Raw genomic sequence first — 11426 nt, 5'->3', positions numbered from 1 at the left:
GAATCATATTTAAGGGTTGTGGTTCAGAGTTTTTCCATGTATGTTGGTGAAGTCATGCAAGTGAAGCACCTCATTGTCCCCTATATTTTTTTGACTTGTTTGTCTATGTATGTTGGGTGAAGTCGTGCAAGTGAAGTGATATATTTTTCATAAATTTTGAGAAAACTCAAACATTTTTCGTCACACAAATGAATTTTGGAGACGCGAACATATTTTTTACAATGGAAATATTTTTAAACTACCCAAAAAACTGAAAAGGAACATTTTTTCAAATTTCAAAACAAAATTTGGAAACACGAACAACTTCTGCAGGCGAACATTTTCTGAAACTCCAGAACAAAATTTGAATAAAAGAACATTTTTAAAAATTTGCAAACAATTTTGGAAATGGAACAATTTTCGAAACTCCGAACAAAACTTGTAAATAAGAAAAAAACAATTGAAATTTGCAAACAAATTTTGGAACAGGAAACATTTTTTCAAACTCCCAAACAAATTTATGGAAGTTAGGAACATTTTTTAATTTGTGAACAAAATTTGAAAACATGAACATTTTATAAATTTGTGAACAAATTTGGAAAGCTGGAACACCTTTTGAAATTCCTAAACATTTTCGAATGCAAACAAAATTTTAAAACATGGACAATTTTGAAAAATAGGAATATTTACTGAAACTCATGAAAAAAAATTGAATACCGAACATTTTTCTTAAATTTGCGAACCAATTTTCCAAAGTTGTGAAATTTTGAAAAAAAAAACATAAAGAAAAGAAACAGAAACTAAATAAAGAAAAGAAACAGAAAATAAAAAAACAAAATAAAAGACAATAGAACGCCACACAAAACCAGAAAAAAAACGATACAGAAAAAAACCGGTTCAGGGAACCTTCTAGAAGGTTCCCAAAACCTGTTGGACGCACTACATAAGTGGGCCGGCCGATGTCAGTTGCTCGCGGCGCTTCTCTGTGCGATCCCTCGACAATTCGCCGCAGAGAGCGGCGAATAGGATTTTCCCAAACTTATATATCAAAAAAACTCAACATAGTAAAAACAGTTTTATATATTCTTACCTTTTAAAAACTGGTCAAAATTCCCAAAAGTTGTTCCATTTAAAAAGTGCATTTAAAAATGTTCACAAAAACAGTCACTATTTTTTAATAAAGCATTTATTTTTATTAAACAAAATCGTGTTTTCTGAAATGAAGAAAAAATGAAAACTGAATCAAACGCTATTCCATGAAGTCTTCAATTAGGCGAAGAATGCCATGGTGGCTTCTGAACGACCAAAATTCAACGAGAAGCAACAATGTAACATTAGTACCGATGTTTATTAGAACTGAATATAAAAAATGGTGCGTATATGACAAAGAAATTCAGAACTTTATGGAGTCCAAGGTTTGCTAGGTGCGTCGTTCAAGAACAAAGTTGCCCATGTTTTAGTTGTAATAAGAATAAGCTTTGTAAAACATGGTTCCATGTCTTGCCAGCATGTGTTATCACGCTCAGAGTCAATGGAGACTGGTTAATAAATCACAACGATTCCAACTCAAGAAAAAGGGAAATTGTACCTAACGACATATGGAGCAGGTTTTGTAAGATTCCACGTCCGCTGCAACGCACGGGCATTTGTACTAGTGTGTGTATATATATATATATGGACAAGGCATTACTTACCTTTGTTCTCCTCGAGCTGCCTCTTGGCAAGGCTAAGCTTTTTCTCGGATCGCTCGAGGTTCTACTTCAGTACAGCGACCTCCGCAGTCAGTGCGACAGAGGTCAGCAGCAAAGCCTGCATACACATATAGACATACTTATATTAGACTCCTGCAGATATAATTTGATCCTCTATTCGGCTTTTCTTTGTGAACACCAAATAGAGCATCAGGGGCTACTGTCTATGCGCTAATATTTTTCCTATATTTTAAATACTTACCTCAAAGCCTGTTAGAAGGCTGGCACAGGCTTCAGTCAGTCCGCTCTTGGCGGACTGAACCTTCTTGATCACCGCACTCATAATAGTGCGGTGCTCTTCGTTGATGGAAGCGCCGCGAAGCGCTCCCAGCAGTTCGTCCGGTGCCTCTGGATGGACAGAGGTCACCGGCACAGACGGCTTGCCCCTCTTGGAAGAGGGCCGCCTACTCGAGTCTGAAACCACTGGAGGTTCCGGCGCGGTGTCCGGCTGAGGGCCGAACTTGGAGCCCCTGGGAGCCTTGCTCCCTTTGCTCCTAGAGTCCGGAAGGTCGCCTTGAGGCGCCTCCCGGACGGTCTCCCCCCGGCTCGGTGCCCCTTGAGACAATACCTCGGCATTGTCCGTAGGGCAAGGAGAGGAGGCGGTTGGAAGTGTATCACTATTCATGTCCGGCGAGTCCAATGAACCGTCCAACGATGATACGATGATACGGGCTTGGGGCGGACTGCATAATCGTATTCGACGTTAGGAGAAGCAGTGCAACAAAAGTATGCTATGAGTTACTCTAGTATCTGAATACTTACGACTTCACCAGGGGCTTGGCCCTGAGCAGCCACTCGTCTTCGCCGTCGGCGACGGTGGTGGAACAGTCCGGAAGGAGAGTCCTTCCCTTCTTGGACCCTTTGGCCTCCCCGGTTGGAGCGGCCTTCCTTTTCTTGTCTCCCCCAGCTGGAGGGGGAGAATCTTCATCTTCCCCCTCCTCATTTTCACGGGAGGAGTGCGCCTCGGAGTTATCAGACGATGAGTCTGATACCACCTGGCGCCGGGAACTCTTCCGGGTTCTGTTGGCCTTGCTCTTGTCTTCTCCGGCACCTCATAAGGAGCTGGAGTCCGCATCTTCGTCAGGAGAGCGTCTGCAGGGTCTTCGGGCAGAGGGGCCGGACAGTTAATCTGCTCCGATGTCTCCACCCAGTCCTGTCAAAGGCACGGCAGCTCAGACCCCGCACATTGTTAAGCTAGGGGAAATAAATACCCTATGCACAGAGCTTACCGGATTCGCAGGGCGCTTCGTGCTTAGCCCGCGGTCCTCGGTAAGAGAAGGGGGACCTCGGTGCCCTTGAAAAGCACCTTCCAGACGTCCTTATGCATCATGTCGAAGAGATCGTGTAGAGTCTGGTGCTGAGCCGGGTCGAACTCCCATAAGTTGAAAGCCCGTTGTTGACACGGGAGGATCCGGCGTAAGAGCATGACCTGGACTATGTTGAGAAGCTTAAGTTTCTTGCTTGTCATGTTCCGAATACACTTCTGGAGTCCGTCCAGCTCTACAGATGAGCCCCAGGATAGGCCCTTCTCCTTCCAGGAAGTGAGCCGCGTGGGGATTCCAGATCGAAACTCGGGGGCCGCCACCCAGTTGGTGTCACGCGGCTCGGTGATGTAGAACCACCCCGATTGCCACCCCTTTATGGTCTCCATGAAGGAGCCCTCGAGCCATGTAACGTTGGGCATTTTGCCCACCATGGCTCCGCCGAACTCCGCTTGTTGGCCGCCTACTACCTTCGGCTTGATATTGAAGGTCTTCAGCCACAGGCCGAAGTGGGGCTTGATGCGGAGGAAAGCCTCGCACACGACGATGAACGCCGAGATGTTGAGAATAAAATTCAGGGCCGGATCATGAAAGTCCAGCCCATAATAGAACATAAGGCCGCGAACGAATGGATGGAGGGGAAACCCCAGTCCGCGGACAAAGTGGGGGAGGAAAATCACCCTTTCGTGAGGTTCTGGGGTAGGGACGATCTGCCCCGTGGCTGACAGCCGGTGCGCGATATCCGCGGCTAAGTATCCGGCCTCACGTAGTTTTTTGATGTGTCCCTCTGTGACGGAGGAGACAATCCACTTGCCTCCCGCTCCGGACATGTTTGAGGAGAGTTGAGGAGAAGGATGTGGACTTGGGCGCTGGAGCTCGAGTGCGCGAGAATGGATGAGCAAGGAGGAAGAAGGCGTGTGTAGAAAAAGGTGAGACCTTATCCCTTTATAAAGGCGGACAAAACTATGTGCCCCACAAGCCTGGTAAAACTCACTTATCCCCCCAAGCGCCATAATTGATGGCGCGGTTGGGTTACCCACGTCCGTATTGATGAGAATCCCGTGATAAGGGGAACACGATCTCTGCTTTGACAAGACGTTTCAAGAAACTGCCTCGCGTTATGTGCGGGGCTGGTTAAAGAAAAAATGTTTCAAATAATTACCGGGCCGTGGCGTGATGTCATGCTGCCAAAACGTGTCAGTAGATTAGATTTGTGGAAATATTATTCTCTCTACGGTGGTATGTGGAACTTATTTTGTAGGGTCGGACACTATCCTTGTATTCAAACTCTTCCGTCGTGTATTCGGAGGAGGAACCCGCCTTGCAATGCCGAAGACAACACTGCGCGCCAGACTCATCGTCATTGAAGCCTGGTTCAGGGGCTACTGAGGGAGTCCTGGATTTGGGGGTCTCCGGACAGCCGGACTATATCCTTTGGCCGGACTGTTGGACTATGAAGATACGAGATTGAAGACTTCGTCCCGTGTCCGGATGGGACTCTACTTGGGGTGGAAGGCAAGCTAGGCAATACGGATATGCATATCTCCTCCTTTGTAACCGACCTAGTGTAACCCTAGCCTCCTCCTGTGTCTATATAAACCAGAGGGTTTCAGTCTGTAGGACAACATACAATCATACCATAGGCTAGCTTCTAGGGTTTAGCCTCTCTGATCTCGTGGTAGATCAACTCTTGTACTACTCATATTATCAAGAATAATCAAGCAGGATGTAGGGTTTATCTCCATCAAGAGGGCCCGAACCTGGGTAAAACATCATGTCCCCTGCCTCCTGTTACCATCCGCCTTAGACGCACAGTTCGGGACCCCCTACCCGAGATCCGCCGGTTTTGACACCGACAGCCGCTTTCAAAGAACTTATACCTGAGGGTCGCCGGGATGTCGGCGGCGGCAGGTCGGATCTGCGGACAATACGGCAGGGAGGAAGAAGGGTCGGAGAACCTCCCGAGTCGGCGTTGTGTCAGAGAGAACGGCATGGGCAGAGGGTCGGGCCCCTCCGGCAGCTGTGGGTTTCCTCCCTCGGCGGCGATGACTGCATGAACGATGCCTGCGGTCGCCAGCATCGTCTGGAAACGCTGCGCGGTGCGGGGCCGCAGGCCGGCGCCTTGGGTGATTTGGCACAGCTGACTGCTGCTCGCGTCCATCGCCTCCATAGGTGCTTGTGGCTTCTTGTCACTTGGTCTTGGATTGGAGTGAGCAGTGTCGCGCAGAGACTTGGCAGTAGATGGATTGGAGTGGTGGGGCTATACTAGCAAGTAGTTGTACGTACTAGTACAATAGTGGGCTCACATAGCAAGTTTGTCTCATGCAAGAGCCTAGCTATATGCGTGCACCAATGTTCGCAACTGCAATGTTCGGTTTGCGCTTGGCTCTTTGCCTCTTCGAGAAGACGAACAATGATGTTACTACTACTGCTTCTACAGTGTCGAATCCACTGCTACATGTCCGTCCACCGCGAGCGGGACGGATAGCTTATTGTAGAAGTACTACTAAGCAAAAGCATGTCCTCATTTGCGAGCAACTGCGCGCATGGGTGATGGAGAAGGTGTGTAGGAAAATCAAGCTTCTTCTTGTTGTACGAGTTGACGTGACACATCATAGCACTGGCCCCATATGCTTGCCTCAAAACTTGGCTGAAAGACCCGCAGTGTACAATATATTTGCTGCAACCTCTAACATTTACCCACCACAAATTAAAATATATGTGGCCGTATGCATCGTTTTGATGCAAAGGCCGGGTAGTCCCCCCTTTTAAAAAAACAAATTAAAATATATATTTCTGTCTTGACCAGATGAGCGTGCAAACTACAATCACCAGGGTGTCAGGTAGGGCCAGAAGACTATTTTAATTTTTTTGAAAACTTCGAGACGGCCACATAGCATGGAGCCGACCCCAACGATTTTAAGCTTACAGGCACGGTACACGCTATCCTAGACTACTCTACACATGAAACTGCCACACAAGCGTCCGGGCTACGCTTGGCTCTTCGCCTCTTCGGGAAGTCGAACAATGATGGAGTACTACTGCACTGGAGGAGTACTACAGTACGCTTCTGGCCATCTAACACCGATTGAACTGGAGGAGTGCTACAGTACGCTGGTGGAGGAATCCATGGATGTTCTCAAGCAGCGTCTTGAGCACACGAAAGAGCTCATCACCGCTCGCCGCGGAGACTAGTTTCCTAGTTTCTTTTGATGTAATAATCGGTTTAGGATGTGGATTCTGTCGACGGTTGTGAAATGTTTGGTTCTAGCACGGATGTTTGGCCTTTGTTGGCCTCTTGGGATGTTGCGATTTCAATCTGGTAGCTTTTAGTCCTTCGTGTTAGGCTGGAGTTGTGCTGAACTTCTTGTGAATTGTGGTGGTTTTCAGTAATGAAAATCAGAAGGGGCAAGCCCTTCTTTGATCAAAAAAATTAATCGTCCTTATATATTCATTAGTCTTGCTATAAGTTGCAGTAGATGCTATATAGGTTTGTCGGATCTTACATCAAGATCCGTGCTTTCAGATTTTCTTTTTTCTCTCTTAAATCTCAGTCGAGTGAGACATAGCCATGCCATTAAACACAGGCTCGGGCGCCATTAATGGAGACATTGGGAGAGAGGTGGACGGCAGATGGAGGTCAAAGGGCTCTCCTCCCGATAAGCACGCGCAGGGGTCTGATCGCATGCCTCTCGTACTCAAATAGCTACCCTGCATGGCGCCTCCTAGCTAATAAAAAATGGGCACGCATGGCGGCACGTAAATGGTACTAGTAAGTAGAACGCCCACGGTTTCAATAATACTTGTGTTTCCGATTGTAACGTGACAGCACTTGTTCCGAAATGACTTTGTTGATTGTTAATGTGTGCGCCTTCGCAAATCGGACTGCAAATTTACCACAGCATGTTGGTGCCATGTCATGGCACCAAGCCAGGTTTCACTATTTTCATGCGTGTTTTGGATTTACAGGAATTAAAAAACTAAGGTTCTCAATGTTTCCAACCCAGCCACGACGCCAGAATTTTGAATTTCATTCCCATTTCTTGCATGGAACCTAAAAATTTACCCGAGGACACACATGTGATTTTTCAACCAACTTTGGTGCACTGGAACATGTGCTTGTATTCCAAATTTGAATTATGCACAAAAAGGTGACACGTTCCCTCCATAACCACGAGCCTTCTTGAGAGAAGCTCCGATTTGCAAGAAGCTTATACCAAAATTTGTTCCTATTCGGCCATTTTTTCTTACCACGGCATGGTGCTACCATGACATGACACCATGCCAAGTTTCATGATTTCAAAACCAAGTTTCTCAATGTTCTCAACCGAGCCAGGATGCCCAGATGTTTGAATTTATTCTAATTTTTTGCATGGGACCTACACCCTCCTTCCATCTATATAGGGCCTAACGTGTTTTTCAAGACAGCCTTTGACTATTGACAAGATTAATAGCACATGAGATGTATACTATGAAAATTATCTTATTGGAAGCTCCTTTGGCACATAAATTTGAAGGTATGCTTTGTGTAAGTTACATGTCATATATTATTGCTCTAACGCTTGGTCAAAGTTAGCCTCGAAAAGCGCATTAGGACCTATATAGATGGAAGGAGGGAGTAGAAATTCACCCGAGGACGCAAATGTGATTTTTCAACCAACTTTGGTGCATGGGAGCATGTGCTTGTAGTTCAAATTTGAATTATGCACATTAAATGACCAAAAACTCAATTAATGTGTAAATAAGGCCAAACGAAGCCGGAATAATTCCAAAATTTAATAGGGCACTCATGTAGTTCTATGTTGCCTTTGTAAATAAACTCAAGGGGGACAACGTATATCATTTCGGACACAAAGGTGACACGTTCCCTCTCGGAACCACGAGGCTTGTTGAGAGAATCTCCGGTTTTGCAAGAGGCTTATACCAAAACTTGTCCCAATTCAGCCAAAAATTATACGTTTGAAAACAGGGTTTAGATTATCCCAAACATCTCGCTACCTAGACCAATAATGTACTATGATTTGAATTCAACATAAAATGGATACAAATATTTGAATTGGAGAGCATATGGTACACGTAGTTCATAGTGAAATATGATTACTGCTATATGTATGTTTTTTGTTATCAAGATAATATTTAAATTATTGTATAACTTGAGAACAATCGTATTCAAATAAGGAAAATTGATTCAAATTTAGTCCATATGGTAGACGACAATATATATGTTCACATGGTGGAGTAAAATGTTCATATATGATGGAAGATCAAAATGTACGACTACATCAATTATAAACCGCAAGGTCACCTAACGATATATTCGAATTCAACATAACGTTGATTCAAAAATTGAAATTCGAGATCATGGCATCTGTAATCATATAAAAAGGGACATTACTCTTTCTTTGGTGGGAATTGATTTGTTTTTTGTTGTTGTTGAGGGAAGTGCGAATCGATTTGGTACTGTGCAGGGTAATCTTGTTCTCCCGATTTTTTTTACATTTTTCTTGTAGTTTTTTCAATTGCATCTATAGCAATATAGTAAAAGGGGACTAGACTCTCTTGTGTCTTGTATGAATTGTTTTTTTACACGTTAAGTTTGTTCTGCCGAACAAGGAATCCGCACCTTGTTATCCCGAAATTTTCAAGCTCGAGTATCTTTTGTCTCACCTGCTTTGAAACTCCCACTTCTTCAACCCACGTCGCGCCTTGTTATCCCGAAATTTGGGCGCGCGCGAGAACTCCCTCCTCATCCGAAATCGCTCCCGCAGCCCAGACAAGCGAAATCCCCCTTCTACCCCTCAGCCGGAAATGAAGCTCCACGTCGCGGTGTCAAAACCGGTGGGGGTACGCTGGTAACTTACCCTACATTTCAGACAAGCGCGTCCCTAAGCTTGGCTCCCCCCTCCCCCTTCGCCCCCCATTCGTACACCGAGGCCGCCAAAACCCGCGAAATCCCACGCTCCTCCGTCGGCCTCCCGACCACCGCCTAGCCGGAGACTCTTTCCCGACTACGTCGTCCACCGCAACAGCTCGCCGTCCCTCATCCACCGCACCGGATGAGGACCCGTTGTCGATTTCGTCATCCCGCCGGATCAGCCGCCTCGTCCTCCACCTCCAAGGAGCTGCCCCAACGTTCGCCTCGTCTATTGCGCCACCTCAATCCCCACAGCGCCGTCTTGACCTGCCCCACCGGAATCGTAGCACCCTCACCAATTCCTTCGATGAAGCCGAGGCCAACTTGGCGCCACCAAGGAGGTTCTGCACTTGCACTGCTCCTGCTTTCGTTCGTGCTGCTACTCTGCTCTTGCTCTCGCTTGCGCTGCTGCTGCACGACCTCCGGCAGCTACAGGAGTTGATGCTTTAGCACTCGCTCGCGGTGCTACTGCACGACTTGCTCTCTGCTAGTACGTTCCCTTCTTGAGCGTCTGCTGATTTAGATCACTGCTTCTCTGCTACTAGTGCTCGAACGCCCTAAACATCTATTGCAATGCTCTGTTACTAGTTCAATCAGTTTCGATAGTAAAATTCAGTTTCAACTGTGAAGTTCATTTTCTTCAGTTATGTTCAGAGTGAACAGTACTTACAGCATCTGTCGGAGCGGCCGTGGCGCGGCTGATGCATTTTACATCTAGCACTTTTTGGTGATGTATTTTACATCATCTATTGCAGATGATATTAGGGTCCCACTTCATATTAACGTTGTCTGTCATGTCATGCTTCATCCTCGTCGTCGTACACCTTAGTGGAACTGCTCCAACGACGGAACCGTCCATCACAGTGGAGTAGTACCCTCGGTGCCGTTTCCAGAGGCCTCGGATCTTCTTCCCCGCCTCCGACAGTCACACCAGCATCATCACCATCCTCCACGTCCAACCCAATGATGTTGAGGTCCACAAGGCTATGTTGTACACTCGCCGCATCACTTTGTTTCTCCATTCCCATGTTCTTCCAATTCATGTCAGCCAAACACCCAGGTTGACTGAAATCCTATGTTTCCGAATGCTCTGTTTTGCACGTGCATTCCTATCCTATTCCCGTGTTTTTCCTATCCCTGCATTTATAGAATCCTCCAATTCTAAGGAGCCCTTGCAGATTTACTTCATTTTTAGATAGGCGTCAAATAAAACTCTGTGTGTTATGTCCTGCTCCTGCCGTGCCGTCATCCACCCCACCTGAGGTGCACCATCGACAGAAGCGTTCACTGCAGCAGAGATCCCCCATGCAGACTTCCTTTCGCCGCCTCAGATCATCTTCCCCATTACCGGCAGCCACGCCAACTGCATTACCATCATTGACTGAGTAGATGAACTTGAGGACTACATAGTTCCGGAAGAGAGGTCGCAGTATTTTGTGTTTGCTTACGTTATACATCGGTTATTATTATCTGCTACTTTATCGTTCAATCTTGAGTTTTGAATTGCCCATGGGTCTCATATCGAGCCAGCAATGAATAGTATCTGTCTACTATCTGGTTCATCTGGGGTCTACTATGTGGTTCATGTTGGGTGGGCAACAAACAATAGATGATCCATTGTCTATCTTTTTAAACTGAAGCTATAACCTACCTGCTATCATTAGTTTTGGATCCATCCACTCGTTTGCTACCATCAGTCTTGATTTTTGCATGCACCCCTTAGGCCTTACAAAATCTAACTTTTTTATTATGCATGTCAGATATTGTACACAATCGTACTGAACATGTAGAGAAAAAGAGAAGACCGTTGCATGCGAATATAATGTCATGCAGACGCCGCTCCATGGTGGGCGAAGTGCCGCCTCCTACATTTCCAGATTGTATTCCAAAGGAAGATTACTGTTCAGATAGAGATTCAGAAGGAGCCGACCACGCCTGTTTACCACCTGAGGTGTTTGCTCTAACCTGGCATGTTGATGTTGGTCATATCATGCATATGCCGCCTTGCATTGCTTACATTATACATCTTATATGTCATCAGCTTAGTTTAGATTTGCTTTGTGTGAATGCCACCTGTTTGGTTTCTATATCATACTCCCACCATTCCTAAATATTTGTCTTTTTAGAGATTTCAACAAGTGACTACATACGGAACAAAATGAGTGAATCTACACTCTAAAATATGTCTATATACATCTGTATGTGGTAGTCCATTTGAAATCTCTAAAAAGACAAATATTTAGGAACAAAGGGAGTATATGGGAATTATGCAATGCCATCTTCTTTAGCTAGGCATCATATACGTGAATCATGCAATGCCATCCTGTTTAGCCAGTCATCGTATATGTGAATTGTATCGTGCCATATTTTTTCCATAATGTATCCATTTGGCAACAATGTTTATACATTCATCTACTCTTCCTGTGCATCAGCCATTTGAGTCGGTCATGGGAAAATCTGGAGTGAAAACAAGGTCTTCTGAGCAGTCAGTGCTACCTGTTGATGCAGATTTCTTGCTGG

The sequence above is a fragment of the Triticum dicoccoides genome, chromosome 5A, assembly GCF_002162155.2.
Source record: "Triticum dicoccoides isolate Atlit2015 ecotype Zavitan chromosome 5A, WEW_v2.0, whole genome shotgun sequence".
NCBI classification, from domain to species: domain Eukaryota; kingdom Viridiplantae; phylum Streptophyta; class Magnoliopsida; order Poales; family Poaceae; genus Triticum; species Triticum dicoccoides.
The sequence above is the reverse complement of the archived record's forward strand: the minus strand, read 5'-3'. Positions refer to the sequence as shown.